Source organism: Odocoileus virginianus, chromosome 10 (genome assembly GCF_023699985.2).
Source record: "Odocoileus virginianus isolate 20LAN1187 ecotype Illinois chromosome 10, Ovbor_1.2, whole genome shotgun sequence".
In the NCBI taxonomy this organism is placed as follows: Eukaryota; Metazoa; Chordata; class Mammalia; order Artiodactyla; family Cervidae; genus Odocoileus; species Odocoileus virginianus.
In genome coordinates this window covers 14446896-14466926 of record NC_069683.1, presented here as the reverse complement: position 1 = coordinate 14466926, position 20031 = coordinate 14446896, and positions in this window count along the sequence as shown.

Sequence of the window (20031 nt, the reverse complement as noted above, 5' to 3'; positions counted from 1 at the left end):
TTTGTGTGATGAGTGGGCTGCTTCTGACCTGCCTTCTGCGAGGTTGACTTTCCAGGGGCAAGAGATGGCCAATGCCAGTTGGACACAGATGACACAAGCTGAGCCTCTCAGCATTTCCCCTCGTCTGGCACAGGGCAAAGCAACCCAGCAGGGGCCAGGCACACCCTTGCCCTCTCCCATCCAGCCACCCTCAGGAGGAGGGATAAAGGACCAAGAACCTCCGGGGTGAGACCCCCTCTCGCTGAGTCACTGCACAGGGGACAGCTGAGATAACCTATTCAGTGACAATGCAGTCAGGGAAGACTTCCTGGAGGTAGTGACCATTGGGGTGGGTTTCTTAAGCTGGTTGACTGGGTGGGTGACTGGAGGGGAGACCATGCTGGGTATAGGGAGTAACAAAGAGACAAGAGTTTACCTTGTAGAAGGAAAGACCACCCCTTGAGGTCAAGTAGGCAGATGACTTTAGCATGTTTGACAGGGTAACCCCTTGTAGCTCAGTTGGTAAAGAATCTGTCTGCAATGCAGGAGACCCAGGTTCGATTCCTGAGTCGGGAAGGTCCCCTGCAGAAGGAAATGGCAACCCACTCCAGTTCATGACCACTTCATGGTCAGAGCAGCCTGGCGTGACACAGTCCCCGGGGTCGCAAGTCGGACACGACTTGGCGACTAAACCACCACTACCAGCACAGCCTAGGTTGCTTTGCTCCAGCCCAGGGCTCTGGGGCCCTAGCTGGCATTTCTACCCTCCTGTTGGTTTTGGTGCCAATGGACTGGGGCTGGGTTGGGGTCACCTCTGCCGTGTCTGCTGGGCAGGGCCCAAGATCACCACCAGCGACTTCTCTGCTCCCGACTCGCCAGGCCCAAGGCCGCCAGCTCCTTAGAGGCCAGCTGATTCTGGTCCTTTGCCTCCATCTGGTGGTAAATCTGTGAAATGACAACAGGTGGCCCTAAAGAGGCTGTTGGGGTGGAGGGGGTAGTCTCCTCTTAAAGGCCACCTGTTGTCAGGCAGAAGAGGAAACATTTGAGGCAGAGGAAGAGGAGGAAAAGGAGAGGAGGGGTGAGGACAGGCAGAAGTAACTGTTTCATAGTCTGTATGGATCACCACGCACTTTGGTGAGAGGCAGACTAATCTTGGTCCCAACCTATAGCAGCTATGCACAGACCCTCCCCGGGCCTCCGCTTACTAATCTGTAAAATGGGTGTAAATAACCCCACCCTTATAGTGTCACCTTTGGTGATGCTTTGACTGAGGAGCTTCCAGGGGCCAGGGGGCCGGAAATGATCTCTATAACGGTGGTTGTCGTGCAGTTTTGAAAAGTCATTTGTTGTTGTTCAGTTGCTCAGTGGTATCCAACTCTTTGCAACCCCATGGACTGCAGCACGCCAGGCTTCCCTATCCTTCACCACCTCCCAGAGCTCGCTCAAACTTATGTCCTTTGAGTCGGCAATGCCATCCAACCATCTCGTCCTCTGTCATCCCCTTCTCTTTCTCACAGAGCTGTACATTTAAGGCAGGTTCACTTTAGATAAGTTGTATTTCAATAAAGATACAATATAAACAACAATAACAACATCAATCTTACAGGATTTTGGTGAGGACTAGGTGAGATCACGTAGGAAAGGGACTAAGCCTGGAATCTGGCACACAGTAGGGAGGCAATGAAGGGTAGCGCTATTGTCACCAAAGACTTTCAAGCATAGCTATGTTCCAGTTTTATTGCAGTCCTATAACTTGACTTATATGTTATAGCTGGGGGATTGAGGCTTGGTGAAAAAGTGCTCCAGATTGTCTAATTCCATTTCCTACATTTTTTTTCTCCTGGGCCTTGCTCTCAAGCCAGCTTGGGCTGTACAAGGCCCAGGTCATCATAGTTATCTGGACAGATCCAAGGGCCATTATGCCCAACAATGCATCAGGTTAAGGTACTGACTGCAGGTACTGACTTCCCAGAAGACCTGGATCTTCTGGGTCTCAAGGCACCAGAGGGGCCCCTTTCAACAGAGTGGATGAGAAAGGGTCAAGCAGTCCCATGAAGGAACGAGGGAAGAGGGAAGGAACGGGGCGGGGGGGGGGTGGGGGCGCGGAGTGGGAGTGGGAGTATGGCAGAGGGGAGAGAACCAGGGCAGATCTGGGTCTAAATCCAGGCTCTGAGTCGCTTCTCATCCATGGGGATCAGTTTTCTCCTCTGTAGAAAGGGCATAAGAATATAGGCCCTTCCTGGTGCTTGGGATTATTGTGAAAGCAAAGTGACACTGTGGGGCGAAGACACTTCAGTCCTCCCACTGATCTTGCCAGCGGGGCAAGAATCTTCCCATTTTACAGACAAAGAAACTGAGACTTAGATGCTACAGACCCTACCCAGATCCCAGCTTAGACCTCAGCCCCAAGGTGAGCCATGGCGTAAACACAGCCCAGAAAAGTGGAGCGAAGTCCTGGGACTGTGGGGTCCTACGGCCAGTCCCGAAACCTCAGTGCTGCCGATTAAATGGGACGTTGTATGGCCGAAAGGATGGGTGGGCGGGGCGCCCAGGAACACGTGATGGCCCTTTGATTAATTCAGATCAGGGCAACAGCCTTGGCCTCCGCAGCTGCAGTTGACCCTGCTGCCCCTTCTCCTAGCGGCGGTGACACCAGAGCCCTTGGAGGAAACTGGGCCTCCCGGTCCCAGAACGGCCTGTCCCCGCAGCCCTGGGTGTCCCTGGCCTGCCATCTGGTGGCCATAGTAGAACTGCCGGGACGAGGCTTCAGTCTGGTCTTGCCTCCCTCTCCCTCAGGGCTGTGCCAGCCTCTGCTTGCAGGGAGGACGGAGCTCTGACTCTCCCCAGAAGCCCTCCGCTCTGATGGGCAGCATCTCTGAGTGCCTGTCGCTGCGCCCCCATGTTGCAGAGTAAACAGGACAGAGGTCTCTTCTGGGGTCAGAGTCAGGCATCTCAGACCGCCAGGTCAGGTTGGCTCTGGCTAGAACATTCTATCACAACTTCCTTTGGTCAACACAGAGCCCACGGCACTCACAGGCTCCTGGTCCACTAACTCGGGTGTCAGGAAACCACCCGTTTCATGTTTTATTCCAAAGTTCCATGTGAGTTCCTCCTCCTCCTGGGCTTGGTGGTGGTTTAGCCTTTCAGTCATGTCTGACTCTGCGACCTTATGGACTGTGGTCTCCCAGGCTCCTCTGTCCATGGGGTTTCCCAGGCAAGAATGCTGGAGTGGTTTGCCATTTCTTTCTCCAGGGGATCTTCCCAACTCAGGGACTGAACCCGGGTCTCCTGCATGCATTGCAGGCAGATTCTTTACCAACCAAGCCACCAGGGAAATCTTACCCATGGTTGAATGATTCCCACCTAGGATCACACAGAACAGAGGTTTCTGTAGCCCCAAAGACGGGAACAGGGTCTCTGGGGGTTATCACAGGTCCCAATGCGACTGGTCCATGAAGGCAGGAGGCCCTGCGCTCCTGTGACTACCTGGGTTCAGGAGTGTCTGCCCAGATTGGCAGCCCCAGCTTGGGGTCCACCTCCTCTGGGTGAAGTCATTCCCCTGGAAGACCCTGGCATCTCTTGGGGGTACTTCGGGGTACAGGGCACCCTTCCAGCTCCTCTCTTGTCCTGCCTCCTCTGCCCCTTAGCAGGCCAGGGACAAATTAACTCTTTGCTTTTAGCTCCTGTCACTATACACCTGACTCAGTTAGTATTGCTGCATTACAAACCAGCCCCAAACTGAGTCATCAGACAGCCATCTAATTATGACCAAGGATTTGGACAGGGCATGGTGGAGGCAGTTGCATCTGCATCACGACACCTGGGGCTTCCGCTGGAAGACAGCAGGCTGGGAGTGACTTGATGGCAGACACGAGAATTAGCAGAGATGTCTTCACCCACCAATCTAGTGCCCAGTACTGGCTGTCGGCTGGAACTCTAGGGTGTCTCTATGAGGCCTCTCTGCATGTGTTAGTTTGGGCTTTCCCATAATGTGGCGGCTGGATTCCAAGAGTGAGCATCACAAGGTACCAAGGCAGACATACACGGCATTATTCAGATATAACCTTGGAAGCTAATGGCCATCCTTTTTCATACTCTACTGGTGGAGGCAGTTGCAAAGTCTGCCCAGGTCACGGGCCCCACCCCTCGAACGCAGTGGTGTTGGGGTTACCTGGTAAGAAGATCGTGTGGATGGGAGATTCTGTCGTGACTGTCTTTAGAAATTCCGTCTGCCACGTCACCTCACCCAGAGCTGACACTTTTAGAGAAAAACCACTGGTCTGTGTTTTCCACTGCTGTTCAGTCGCTAGGTCGTGTTCAACTCTTTGCAACTGCATGGCCTGCAGCATGCCAGGCCTCCCTGTCCTTTACTGTCTCCCAGAGTTTGCTCAAACTCATGTCTATTGAGTCAGCGATGCCATCCAACCATCTCATCCTCTGTCACTCCCTTCTCCTCCTGCCTTCAATCTTTCCGATCATCAAGGTCTTTTCCAATGAATCAGTTCTTCGCATCAGGTGGCCAAAGTATTGGAGTTTCAGTTTCAGCATCAGTCCTTCCAATGAATATTCAGGGTTGATTTCCTTCAGGATGGACTGGTTTGATCTCCTTCCTGTCCAAGGGACTCTCAAGAATCTTCTCCAGCACCACAGTTCAAAAGCATCGATTCTTTGGCACTCAGCCATCTTTATGGTCCAACTCTCATATCCAGACATGACTACTGGAAAAACCATAGCTTTGATTATATGCAACACTAGACTGCCAGAAGCAAGGCAGCTCAGCACTGGGCTACCTGCTGCTCCTGCGGAGGGGAACGTGAGGTAGAGTTCCGAGGGGATGACTGGAAGCCGGGGAGCCTGTCCCGGCAGACTGCAGGCTCTGGGAATGAGGTCCTAGAGAGGAGAAATGGACAGTCAGTAAAAGTCAGAAGCCAGAACTCTATCTGTCTCAGGGAGGAAATCAGAGTTGCCGAGTGTGACTGGTTGGTGGGTGGGCCACACCTGGGCTTGTTGTTTAGGTGGGCACGGCTGGCAGAAGGTAGTCAGCCATGGGCATCCACCTGGGAAAGGCCTGGGAACCTCAGCTAAGCAGTAACACATACAAATATGCTCCAGAAGAAGTGCGGTGCTCCATCAGGCCTGCACTGGGGCCACCACGTTTATCTGGACGTCTCAGCAAATGATGGAACTCAGAGGCCTGCACTGCTGAGATGGCTAGGCACAAGGTCATGGGTTGACGCTGGTCTCCACCATCTGTGTGACCTTGGATGGATGACATCTCCAAACCCCACTTTCTCATCTGCTACATGGGGACAATTCTAAGCCACAGAGCCATGGGCTATTTTAGGGCAAGTTCTAAATCAATAAGGCAAAAAAAGCAAGTACAGGCAAAACCATCCTTGAAAACCTCTTAGTTTCCTCCCCACCCCACCCCGCCAACATGTATCCAGGGCTTCCCGGTAGCTCAGCTGGTAAAGAATTTGCATGGCCTTGCATCTACAACCGTGTGGAGGGACTCTAAAGAAAACTAAATTTGAAGCACTGATGAGCTGGAACAGGGAGGGCAAAGGGGAAGCTGGGAACAGATGGCCCAGCTGTCACACCATCTGCCTTTAAGAAAATGTCAAGCCCCTAACTGGGAGCTGAGCGGCAGAGCTGGCTGGGCGGGGACACAATGGTACCTGTCAGGCTCGCTGACCCACTCCTCTTCTGTTTTCATATTAATCCTCAGTAACCTGAATGTGCATCAGTGGACCTGTGTGCTCTTGTTGACACAAAGCTAGGGAGTACGCATGAACGCTCGCAGCACTGTTCTTGGTACATAGTAAGTGCTCAATAAACATGGGCTGGATTTGAGTCTTGATCTTGCTGCATCAGATCCATATACGAGGCTTGTTTGCGGCCAGGACAGCTGTCCAAGTTGTTAGAACATTAAAATACGTCCGTACCAGTTGGTGAGCCGCTGCTGTCCCAGCACCCCCCCTCAACCCCCGCCGAGTGCTCCCCACTGCCCCAGTTGACCTGGTCTCTCTAACCTGAGATTCCCAAATCCCCACCCGATCCAGCACCTTGAGAAGTGACCCTGGTCCAGGACCCTGCTCAGGTATGAGGCTGGAGTCTGTTCTGTAGGTTGGCCCCATGAGCTTCTAGGGTTAAATGTTCCAGGGGTCACCCTGCCCACGTTCCCACAGCCCCGTGAAAAGCTCTCAGGAGGAGTCAGTAGTGTTTGCTGCACCCCGCAACTGGCCTGTCCTATAGAGGCCCTGAGGATCCCTCACCCGGCCTGGGCTCTGGCTCCTGCCCTCGGGTAGGGTTCACATCCAGGGAGCCGAGCAGGAGCTAAGCTGGAGCTGAGCCAGGGCCCACCAGCTCAGCTGTCTTTGAAGCCCTAGAGCCCAGATCCTCTCGGGCCCGCCCTGCAGCTGTGTGGAGACCCAGGCCCAGCGCCCCTCAGACTGTGGGTCTCCAGGCCTTGTCTCCCAGAATGTCCGCTCATGCAAGAATGAACAAGTTTGCCGAGCAGCCCAGGCAGCCAGCCCAAAGCAGCTGACACAAGTGCGAAATTTCTTCGAAGTCTCGGGTCTTCTTTCAAAATTACAGATTCTGCATTCTGCTCCATGATGCTTCCATTTTTGTGTAAATCTAAAAATAGAGCTTCCACCGAACAAAACTGACTCTCCAGGAAGATGACAGGCTCAGCCTGTGACTCTGTGGACACCCAGCTCACTGCCATGGGCCTCTGGGCGCTCAAGGCTGGAAATTTGAAAAGGTCACGCCCCCCCACCCCCCAACCCCGCATGCCTCAGGTAGACTAAATCTCTGACTTTTCACCTCTGTAAAGAGGAGAACACAGACACCCTTTCTGAGCCACTTCCCATTTCGGCCTTTCTGAAACTGTGGTTAACCCTGACCAGTACCCTATGGCCATCAGGAGAGACTGTCCTTTTCTGCTTTGGATAGACAGAGGCTGGGCAGTGTCAGGGCCCTGGTGCCCACCCTGCTTGGGGGTGAGAGCAGTACAGCCAGGGAAGGGGAAGCCCAGAGACCAGGCATTTACCCTCCTGGATCCAACAGCTCCTTGGCCATCCCAGGGTGCTCTGCTTAGTCACTTTAGTCGTGTCTGACTCTTTGTGACCCCATGGACTGTAGCCTGCCTAGCTCCTCTGTCCATAGGGATTCTCCAGGCAAGAATACTGGAGTGGGTTGCCATGCCCTCCTCCAGGGGACCTTCTCAACTCAAGGATCGAACCCAGGGATGGAACCCAGGCATCCCACATTGCCCTGGCCATCCCAGGGTGGCGCCCATAAGTTCCTCTGGCTTTACCTAAGCTAGTATGAGCTAAGCTTAATCACTTGCAGAGTCCTGTCAATCAACCTTCCCTAGAGAAGAGACCACTCAGGGTGACCTTTTTCCCTTTCCTCAAACACTTGGAGGCCTTCATGGGGAGGAGGGAACATGGGCCAGAACCGGGATTGAGACATGGGAGATGGAATGAGGCAGATGAAGGATGGAAGAAGGAAGTGCTTTCTGAGTCAGATCCTTCCAGAGACAGCAGGACCTGCTTCAACAGAGAGTGAGCTGAAGACCACCTGGTAGGGAAGGGTGGAGCAATCCAGGCCTGAGATGGGGACAGTTGGACTACTAGCCTATAAAGTTGCTTCCTTTTCTGAGTCTCTGATTCTATGCTACTCTCTAAGCCCTGTCCAAGGATGTCACCTCCCTGCTGCAGCGACCAGGCATGCTCAGTCACCTCTCAGCTGGAAGCATGGGGCAGGGGATGGACAGGTGGGTGCTCAGGGCCTGTGAGCCTGTTCTCAGCCCAGGTGTGGTAACTGGCTGTCCACAGGTTAGGCTTCTAGAACAGGAAAACTTAATGACCCAAAGTGGCGCCTGTCTGAATCTCTCCATTACCACGGTGGTTTATGCCCTCTGCCTGCAAACATCCCCAAGGGGCAGGGCAGACGATATTGGCGAGACTGAGGTTAGCCTGAAGAATTTCCTGGCCCTTATTATAGGGGCAGCTTCTTCCCCAGGAAAGATGAGCACTTCGGAGAGGAGACCAGAGCCATGAAGTGGAGCCGAGTGTTGGACCTAGAGAAGTACAGGCCTGAGTGAGACGGAGGTACTGACATCCCCTCCTCTCCTGCCAACTCTGATTGGAATCACCGAAAAAGGTACATTGTGCGGGGCAGGGGTGGGGGGGATGGGAGGGGGAGGGCGGAGGGTGGGGCAGGGGAAGGGGGGTGAGGACCGCAGGAGGGTTAGAAAGGAAAAGAGGTTCACACTCTGCATTTTGAGGAGTTTCTACACGCCATGCTGCGCTTAGCTGCTCAGTCGTGTCCGATTCTTTGCGATGCCATGGACTGTGGCCCGCCAGGCTCCTCTGGCCACGGGATTCTCCAGGCAAGAAAACTGGAGTGGGTTGCCATTCCCTTCTCCACTACACACTGCAGACGAGAGCAATTTGGGAAAAGTCGCTGAACGCTCGGCGCCGCCTGACCCCGAGCATCTGGTGGGCTGGTGCTGCCAAGGGGCTCTTCCCTGAACTGTGGGTGGAAGCACCCAGGCATAGCCCAGGCCACGCTGCTCTGGCCGCCCGGACACAACGACCTCACCGGCTGGTAGACAGAGGCCCGGTCAAGTGTCCCAGATCCGCAATGCACCGGCCGCAGCCTCCTAGCCCAGCGCACCGCATGGACCCGCGGGCGCCTTCAGGCCGAGTCGCCGGCCGGTTTGCAGAGGTATTACTTCGGTTCTCCAGCAGAGGGCAGTACTGTGCTCCAAGGAAGAGGCGCCCTTTTCCGAAGAGCACGGAAACCATTATGTTCTTTAGGCAGCAGGAATCTTGAAATGACAACCCTCCAGACCCGAACCTGAGAGTCAGATTCCTTTTTCTGTTTACAGAACTCTAACTTTAATCAAAGCAATACTTAACTTTTTAAAAATGTGAAATTGGTCTCTAAGACTCAACAAAAGCCAGCAGCCTCCTGTTCTCATCCACACCCCACCTTCAACCACTTCAAATGCTTTCGGCGTTTCTTCTGCTAATCTCCAGATTTCTAAAGAACCGGTTCTTGATTTCCTAGTTTTACACGTCATCTTCGACTACTATGATGGAAGATGAGATTTATCTTTCTTAATCGACCCCAAATTCTCCCCTTTCTCAAACACACACACACACACACACACACACACACACACACACACACACACACACACACGGTCTCCCTCTCCCGGCATGTTTGTCTCTCTGTTGTTTTTCAGTCAGTAGGTCGTGTCCAACTCTTTGCCACACCATGGACTGCAGCACGCCAGACCTCCCTGTCCTCCACTGTCTCCCGGAGTTTGCTTAAGCTCATGTCCATTGAGTCGGTGATGCCACCCAGCCATCTCATCCTCTGTCGTCCCCTTCTCCTCCTGCCCTCCATCTTTCCCAGCATCAGGATTTTTTCCAGTGAGCTGGCTCTTCGCATCAGGTGTCCAAAGTATTGGAGTCTCAGCTTCAGCATCAGTCCTTCCATTGAATATTCAAGGTTAATTTCCTTTAGGATTGACTGGTTTGACCTCCTTACTGTCCACGGGACTGTCAAGAGTCTTCTCCAGCACCGCAGTTTGAAAGCATCAGTTCTTTGGCGCTCAGCCTTCTTTATGGTCCAACTCTCACATCCATACATGATTATAGAAAAAACATAGCTTTGACTATACTGACCTTTGTCAGTAAAGTAATGTCTCTGCTTTTCAATGCACTGTCTAGGTTTGTCATAGCTTTCCTTCTCAAGGAGCAAGTGTCTTAATTTCATGGATGCACTCACCATCCACAGTGATTTTGGAGCCCTGGAAAATAAAATCTACTACTGTTTCTACTTTTTCCTCATCTATTTGCCATGAAGTGATGGGACTGGATGCCATGATCTTAGTTTTTTGAATGGTGAGTTTTAAGCCAACTTTTTCATTTTCTTCTTTCACCCTCAAGAGGCTCTTTAGTTCCTCTTCACTTTCTGCCATAAGGGTGGTGTCATCTGCATATCTGAGATAATTAATATTTCTCCCTGCAATCTTGATTCAGGTGCTTCATCCAGCCCAGCATTTCTCATGATGTACTCTGCATATCAGTTAAATAAGCAGGGTGACAATATACAGTCTCGTCTACTCCTTTCCCAATTTTGAACCAGTCCATTGTTCCATGTCTGATTCTATCTGTTGTTTCCTGACCTGCATACAGGTTTCTCAGGAGGCAGGTAAAGTGGTCTGGTATTTTCATCTCCTTAAGAATTTTCCACAGTTTGTCATGATCCACACAGTCCAAGACTTTAGCATAGTCAATGAAGCAGATGTTTTTCTGGAATCCTCTTGCTTTTTCCTATGATCCAATGGATGATTTGTCTCTCCATATTTTGTTAAATCAATATTCTGGATATTCACGTGCCTTCTTTGCCTATAATATTTCTGCCATCTCTGCACAGATGGAATGCCTTATTTACCATCATGATTTTCCACCCTATGTTTCTTCTGACCAAGATGCTCATTTCATAGCAAAAGAGTGACAGTGGGCTTGGGCCCCTCACCAGGTACTCCATCATCCAGAAACTGGGAGCCTAATTGGTAAGTGGAAGGACCTTCAGAAGACTCGGGTAATGCTACTTGAGAGAGAACGTCCTGAAAGGTTGAGGTTCTGCCTTAACAGGAGGCAGAATGTGCTTTCACTCAGCAATCAGTATAAGGTGTTTCCCCACCCCTGTCCACAGTAAGTGGGCCAGGAAACACTGAGGGGATGTGGCTTTTCCCACCATTGTACCTAATAACCACTGGCAGAATTTCTGCTTCTTGTCCCCATGACTTTGAACTCTGATGATTTGGAAATCTTTGTTCCTAAGGGAGAAACTAAGGAGGAAGAAGCCCACTTCCTTAGGGGTCAGAGACCCAGCCATGTGAGATGCCGTCAGCAGCCAGGCAGCACCCTCGGCCCAGAAGTCTCAGGGACAGCCACGCAGAGTCCTCCCCTTGAGCTCCGGAGATGCCAGCCCTGGCCGTGCAGCAACCCTCCAAAGAGATCTGAGTCCCAGCCCCCGGCTCACCTCCGCCAAGAAGATCCCTTCCCTTCCTCCTCTACCCCAGGCGGGTAGCTGTTTCCCCGAGGTACCATCTCTGTGTTTCCTCAGAGTTTCTGCTCCGTCCTCCAGGACCTGTTTAACCAATTCTCTCTGTATTCCTCGTTCTGTCATAAACGAGTGTGGTTTCTGTTTTCATGGCTGGATCCCAACTGATACAGCCATGAGTAAGTCAATATGGTAAATCCAACTTTTAATGCTTGGGGGTTAAAAAGGAGACAAGTTATGCTCCAATTCTCATAAAAAATGTTTCTTTTCTTTGCCAAATACTTAAATACTTTGCCATGAACTTTACAAAATGTGAGTAGAATCTAGATGAAGAAAGTTACAAAGTGTAGTTTTGTAGTGAGCAACAGAAAATATAACCTGAACCAATGAAAAAACTATATTATAGGAAGAAAGTATCAATATTATTGAAATATCAATAATAACCCATAGTAAGCGTTAGTCGCTCAGTCGTGTCTGATTTTTGTGACCCCATGGGCTGCAGCCCACCAGGCTCCTCTGTCCATGGGATTTTCCAGGCGAGGATACTGGAGTGGGTGGCCATTGCCTTCTCCAGGAGATCTTCCTGACCCAGAGATCAAATCTCGGTCTCCTGCACTGCAGGCAGATTCTTTATCAACTGAGCTAGGAGGGAAGCCCCATATAAATCTACAAATGTAATGAAATTCTAGTCAATATCCTATTGGGCCTTTTTTTTTTTTTTTTTAAGCACAACAAAGTAAGTCTAAAGTTTACCTGGAAGAATAAATCTTCAGTGCTCAATAAAATATTCTGAAAAGGGGAAGCCTGCCTGCCAGTTATTAAAATGTTTTACAAAAACTCAGCCAATAAAATAGTGTGGTTTGGTTCTATATCCAGTAATGGTGAAATGGCTTTCATTGAATTAAACATTCCTTCAGGTAATAATTAAATACTCTGAACAAAATATTTTAAAAATTATTTCATTAGAGAGTGAAAAATAACAAATCCAGAATTGTATACCCAGGAAAAAGTATATCCTTTAAGCAAGAGAAATAGATAGCTCAAATAAATAAAAATTGGGAGAACTCATTGCCAGCATACCTGCTTGCTCTACTAGAAATACCAAAAGAAGCTCTTCAGGCTAAAGGGAAATTATACTTAAAGGAAATATGTTTACAGGAAGGAATGGACTCCCAAAATGGTAAACATGTGTTTATTGAAGAAAAAACATATTTTATTCTCTTAATTTATTTAAAAGGCATAAAACCACCAATAACAAGTGGATTTTAAAAATCAAATACTTTAAAAATAAGAATGATGAAAAATTGCAAGATATATACACTGAAAACTATAAATCATTGTTGAGAGAAATTAAATAAGACATGAAAATGGATAGACACTCCACATTTATTGATTGGAAGACTCAATACCATTTCTTTCTTAATACCAGTCTCTCTCCTAACTGACAGATTCAGGGCCATTTCAATCAAAATCCTAGAAGGACATTGAAAATCTGATTCTAAAATACACAGAGGAATGCAGAGAAACCAGAATAGCCAACATGGTCTTGAAGAAGAACAAAACTGGGGGATTCATACAACTAGGTATTACAACTTAAATACAAAGCTACAGTGATTAAGAAGCCTGTATGACTTGGCACAAGGATAAACAAATAGAAGAATGAAGTAGGATAGAGTCAGCAACAGAGCCACATTTATATGGTCAATTGATTTTTGACAATGGGCCACTGCATTTCAGGGGATAAAGGCTGCCTTTAGAATAAATGTTCTAATGTTCCTAAATCATTTGGCTATCCATATGGGTAAAAGTGAGCCTTGATACTTACCTCATATTGCACAAAATTAATTTGAAATGGATCATGGATCTAAGTGCGAAAGACAAAACAACAAAGCTTTTAGATGAAAACATGAAAGAATATCTTTATGACCTTGGGATGGGCAAATTCTTAATGAGAATGTAACACGTGAACCATAAAATAGACTTCATTGAAATTGAGAACTCTGTTCATTAAAAGACACCAGGAGAAAAAGCAAGTCGCCACATATTGAAAGAAGTTATTCACAACAGAAATTTATCTGAAAAGTAAATAAAACAAAACCCCCCAAAACCAGTTAAACACTGGGCACAAAACTTAAGCACTTTACAAGACAGGCTCTCCAAATGGCCAGTAAACACATGAGAAGGTGCTCAACCTCATTATTCATCAGGAAAAAAACAATATAAAGCCACAAGGAGACATGACTACATATCTAAAATGAGTAAAAATAAAGCTTGATAATACTAAATGTTGCCAGTTATGTGGAACATTTGGGACTGTCTCATATATTGGTTTGGGGAAAGTAAATTGATATGATTAATTTAGAGAACTCTGAAAATTTTGCATAAAGTTAAACATATACTTACCCTATCATCAAGCAATCTGAATCCTAGGTAACTATCCAAGAGATATTAGTTCGCGTCCATCAAAAAAGGCACAAAAACGTTTATAGCAGCTTTGTTCAAAATAGCCAAGAATTGGACAAAAGTTAAATGTCCATCAACAGTGAAATGGATCACTGGTATATTCATACACGTGAACATTGCACACCAATGCAAGGGGCAAACTTCTGTGTTTTCAACAACATGAGTGACTCTCCAATGTAATGATAATCCCAAGGAGTAGACATCAGAATCCACATACTATAAAGTTCTGTTTGCATGCAGTTCAAACTGGCAAAACTTATTGTGATAGAAGCTGGGCAGTGGTTGTCTCTGGGGCAGTGAATGCACCAAGGGGCTTTGGGGGCTGGAATTGTCCTGTTTCTTGGCTCGGGTGTTGGCTATATAGACAGTACAATTTAGGAGCAAAAATAGGATTTGTGCAATTTTCTATGTGTATGTTATACATCAGTGAAAAATTCAAAGGTAGAATGGTACTAAGGAAAGTTACTTATAATGGGAGGGGGAAAATAAGCATACTCATACTTTGTTGGTATAATTAAAAATCAATGCAAAGTTTTGGAGGGAAATTTAAGGAAAAATCTTAATATTACATATGCTATTAATATTTACTCATGAATTCTTCTCTGAATAATCCCTAAACCAGATAAATACACAAAGATGTCATCAAAATCATTACACCATTTTTTACCATGGTAAAAAAAGAATTATTAACACCTAAATTTCTCACAATATATTGAATACAATGCAGCTATTAAAAGTCCTATTGGGGCAAAAAATTACTGACTTGTGAAAATGTTCATGGCATATTGCTCAATGAGAAGAGCATGCTCAAAATAATACATGCAACATGATGCTACTTACAACAGTTAGAACGCTTTCAGCTGCAAATAAAACACACTCACCTAAGACTTGTTCCAACAATAAAGGCAATTTATTACGTCACGTTACAGGAGTCCCCAAATAAGGGTTGGCTAATTCAGTTGTTCAATAATGTTCCCAGGACCTGAGTTTCTTCCTGGGTGTTGATTTTTATTCTCAGTCTAGTCCCTTCTTGCTTGGTAAATGGTTGCGGTAGCTTCCAGAATTTCCCCCTCACAAAGCCAAGTCTAGGTGGGAAGAGGACCATCACCTCCTGTGGATCTCTTAGAACAGGAGAAACATTTCCTCAAAGTCATCCCTGCTGTATCTCTCTGGCCAAACTGTCCATGCCTAAACCAACCATGGGAGAGGGACAGGAGAATGAGCTCTCATTACTCAAAGAAAATTCTAATTTTTTAAAAAGTAATACTTTAAAAATGAAAATGACCTTGAGAATCATTGAACTACTCCCCTAGAACTTTGTAAATTGGAAAGATATGTTTCTAAAAAGTAGAATGATGGTTTAAGAAGCTACAGTCATTTCCTTTCTATTTCTATTCCCATTTTGTTCCATGATCCTCTCACAATCTGCCCCTGGGCTATTCAAAATCTGGCTTCAAAATGATGCTCTAATGGGAAGAACTTCTAAGTACATTGAGGTCAATCTCTTACAGGAAACCCAGAAAGAGAACAACTTCCCAAGGTTATCCAGCTAACTATGGAGAAGCTCCTAAACAGAGCAGTGAATGCTTTGGAAATCACCTGATGGATACACAGCTCCGGGTCCTGAAGTCATCCACGAGGCAGCAAAGGCTGAGCAGGAGTTAGAGACACCAAAGGCTCAGCCACCTTACTAGGGAGAGAGGAGCAATAGCCGGTCTAGGGATGGGCCACCCACTCCCCCAAACCACCCCCAAATTAAAGGGAATTTCTCTCTGTGGTATCATCTCTCTGCTGTACCTTTGACCTTGCCTTCTTCACTGGCTCCAGTCCCACGGGCTGGAAACATGCCCAGATTTCTCCCATCCTTAAGCCAAGAATGAAACCTTTAACCCTGCCCTTTCTCTCCACTGCATTTTATCTAAATAGCTCAAAAGATTAATCTACATGTCTTTTGCTTTTCCTTCGAATTTCTCACATCTAATTTTCTCCTCAACTCATTCTTATCCACTGTCTTCCCTGGCATACCACTGAAATTTCTCTTGCCAAGGACAGTGACCTCCTATCATGAAATCTGAGGATCTCCTTAAGTTCTTATCTCACTGCATGTCTTTGTTGCATTTAACTCTATTGGTTACTTTCTCTTTCTGAACGCTCTACTCTTTGGGTTCCCAGGAGATCTTGTTCTATGTGGTCCTCATAACTTTCTGTCCACAGCTTTTTTTTTCATGGGAAAGGAGATGGATAAAGATATATTCCTGGTGACATTGTTTGAACACCTGGAGCCTGCCATGCCTGAAGCCCACACTAGGTTTTTTTCTTAGTTACACTAGCCAACATGTTTTTCTTTTCCTCAAACTAGTTTTAGTTGGGTTTCTGAGGCTGGCCAATGAAGCTCAGCACAGCAGTGAAACCTCCTTTCCTTCTGCTCCTGGTGCCAGCAGCACTAACTATAGCACTAACTACATACACATTCTCGAAGAGCACATAGCAGAGGCTGGAAGTATAATTAACGAGGAGCCGTCTAAGAACTGGCAACTTCTCAGATGCTCCACATGAAGAAACTGGCCTCAGCACACACCCCAATTCTAAGGTCTCATCTGGTGCAGGTAGCATGTTAAGTCAAATGGGCCTTTGCCACCTGAATACTCCCACAACCAACAACTAAGATGGGAATCCTCTATCTGCAATACTTTGCAAAAATTCAATACATTGTTGGCTTTGATATTTCTCAAATAATCTTTGAATTCCTAGAGTAAAATATGTAAAGTTAAGTAATTCCTTTGATATATTATTGCATTCTCCCCTGGTGACTCAGACGGTAAAGCGTCTGCCTACAATGTGGGAGACCCAGGTTCAATCCCTGGGTTGGGAAGATCTCTTGGAGAAGGAAATGGCAACCCACTCCAGTACTCTTGCCTGGAAAATCCCATGGATGGAGGGGCATGGTAGGCTACAGTCCATGGGGCCGCAAAGAGTTGGACACGACTGAGCGACTTCACTTTCACTACTGTTGCAGTCAAATTGCTGGTATTGAACAGACTTGTGTTTGCCAATGGGGCATGGGTGGCAGAGGGGAGGATTGGGAGTCTGAGATTAGCAGATGCAAACTATTATATACAAGATGGACAAACAACAAGGTCCTACTGTATAGCACAGGGGAGGATGGACTATCTCAACATTCTGTGATACAGCATTTGGAAAAGAATATGAAAAAGAAGATGTATATATCAGAATCACTTTTCTGTACAGCAGAAATTAACACAACACTGTAAATCAACTATATTTCAATAACATTTTTACAGATTTCTAATGTTATAGACTTTGGTATGAATGGGTTTTCTTAGTTTTGGAATCAGGTTCATGTTCATCTCAATAACTTTTTGTTTTCATTTGCTTCCTTTTTGTAACAGCTGGAGATTATTTATCAATACAATATGCTCATGAATCTTAAAGAACTTAGGAGTAGATTGTTTAACGTCTTCTTCTGTTTCCTGCATTAACTCTACTTCAGCATGGGCCATTTGGTCTGACTATTCAGTTTAGGCTATTGATTCTCTTCACACATCAAAGGGGTTTTCACTATCTGTTCCTTATAAACAAAAGGACTTGTAAACAAAGGACTGGATTGGTCACCATCAGTAGCTGATGTGAGCTCCCTCAACAACTGTGTAGGCGAGTCGTCCTTGGATCTCTATATGTGTGCTTTGCCCTTGAGGTTGGCCAGAGGTATAAGGAGACTTAGGTGAGCTGTGCCCCAACTGTTCGGGAAAAAGGCTGGCAGAGTTTCCCTCCAGGCAGCCTGGGCTAGGAAGCACACTGGCTCCATGAAGCTATTGATATAATTATGGCTAAATAATTACATAAAAGGATGATGTAGAAAAAAATAGATACTAATTCTGACATACCAAAAAAAGGCACTGATACAACTCAATTTTCATTGCTCACATAAACTCCTACTAAAATAGGAATAGGAGGAGAGGATAAGAAAGAGATTATCAGAAACCTATAGGCTTCCCAGATGGTGCCAGTAGTAGAGAACCTCCCTGCCAATACAGGAGAGACAGGAGACTTGGGTTCGATCCCTGGGTGGGAAAGATCCCCTGGAGGAGGAAATGGCAACCCACTCCAGTGTTCTTGCCTGGAGGATCCCATGGACAGAGGAGCCTGGAGGGCTACAGTCTATACGGTCACAAAGAGTCTGGCACAACTGAAGCGACTTAGCACACAGCACTCATAGAAAACATAAAAGCAGGTGAAAACCTGGCATCAGTGACAAAACACTGTCCCCACTCCTAATCATCGTTGTTTGAAGCTAATGTGATAATATAAGAAAACTGACTAAAATTCACAAATATTTAAAAGGACAAGTCAAAGTAATTATTTGCGTGAGACCTTATCAAAAAAATTCAAGAGCATCAACTCAAAACTGTTATAAATAATACGTGATAGCTAGTCAGAATATACATTTATGCAAGTCAGTGGCTTTCCAACATAACAGCAAGGACAAATTAGAAAGTAAAAGCAATTGTGGAGATCTTACCCATAAGAGCAGAAAATGCTATAAAATATCTGGGAATAAGCCTAGCAAGCAGTATATTAGGTTCATAAGAAGCAAACTGTGAAACCTGACTGAAGCTTGTAAAAGAAGACTTGAATACAAAGGAGAAACGGGCCACATCCCTGAAGGAAAGCTCGATATTGTAGAAATGTCAATTCTCCTCCAATTATTCTATCAACTGAGTGGCATTTCATCAAAATCCTGATGGCTTTCTCCCCCAAACCCATCATCCCGCTCTAAACTTGGGAAAGGCATCAGATAAACTATGACAGAGAGGCATTCTACAAACGCCTGACCAGTACTCCTCAAAATTAAGGCCATCAAAAAGAAGGAAAGCCCGAGAAGCTGTCACAGTCAAGAGCAGCCCAAGGAGATGTAGTCTCCTGTGTGGAATCCGGGAACAGAAGAATGACTCTAGGCCAAAAGTAATGATATCTTAATAAACTGTGAACTTCAGTTAATAATAATGTGTCAACATTGGTTCACGAATTGCAACCAGTGTCCCACACGGATGAAAGATGTCAGTAGGACAAACTGAGTGAGGAATATATGGAAACGCTCTGTGATATCTTTGCAATTTTTTGGTAAATCTAAAACTGTTAAAAAAAATAAAACCTATGTTCTAAAAATAAAAAATCCGAATGAGATATTTTTGAGGGGGTGGGGGGTGGAAAGAAGGAGAAACTGTCAACTTTAAAGTTTACTTGAAATGATACCTGGATGATGACAGACAAATTTTCCATTTAAGATTAATGGGTGCCTACCAATTAAGGTAAAGTGCAGTTTCCACCTCGTCTCGTCTTGAAGATCAGCCCAAATCAAAAGTAGGGGGAAAAAAAAAGCAACACTAAATCCACCTTGCATGAGAAGAGGATGAATCAGAAGCCTAAGGTCTCTAGGTGAGCAGATGGGAGGGGCTGGAGGAAGAGACGCAGAACCAGAGGAGCAAGAATCAGATCTGAGGGTCCAGTGGGGGCCACAGGAAAGAAGGAAGCCAATTTGTTCACCACCACCGAAAGGCTCGGGAATAGAAAGGACCAGGTCCCTAAGAAGGTTGTGGTGAAACCTGTGGCTGAAAATAAAGGGATATTTTTTCAAAACCTTATACAAGATGCAGTGAGACCCCAAGATCACCTGTCCCAAGCACACCCATGGCAGCCATGGGGCTATCCTTCTCCTGTTCCTGAAGACCACTAGAGATTCCTTTTCTAAAGAAATGGACACAGAAAGTCTAACTTGGTTTCAGCAGGCACTGAGGAAGGCGGAAAGGTGCTGATTGAAAACAGATGAGTAAGGAGACATTGGAGACCTTCAGCTTCCTCCTCATTCAGGTCCCAAACTAGAGGCCCCTCTGCTCTAGCATCACTTTGAAGTCAGCCCAGGACTGGACTTACGGCCCCCGACTCCCACCCATGTCCCCTGCACACACATCCCCTGGTAGCAGGGTGGAGGAACATCCTTTATAAATGAAGTGAAGACTTAGGCCACAAGGGGACTCGGCCAGCTTCAGCTTCCAGTAAGCCCTGTGCACAAATTCCACCCTCCTGACACCTCCCAGAGGACACTCGGTGCCTCGCTCTCAAATATGAAAAGGCAGCCAAGGATCATTGGACATTTGAAGACAATCCTAACATGCAAGAGAATACAATAAATAGGAGAGAAAGAAGTTGAAGAAAGCAGCTAATTCACAGAATAGGAGGGGGAAGAGGATATTTCTAAAGAACAAACATTGCCTCCATTAGAAAGAAAAGAGGCTATAAGAAACAAAGAGCAAGAAATCTTGTTTCTTGATGGAAATTCAGACAATGAAAGCTGAATATATACATATTTATGCACACACACACACACACACACACACACACACACATATTGGCTTCACCCCACACAGCATGCAGGATCTTAGTTTCCAGATCAGGGATCTAACCCATGTCCCCTGC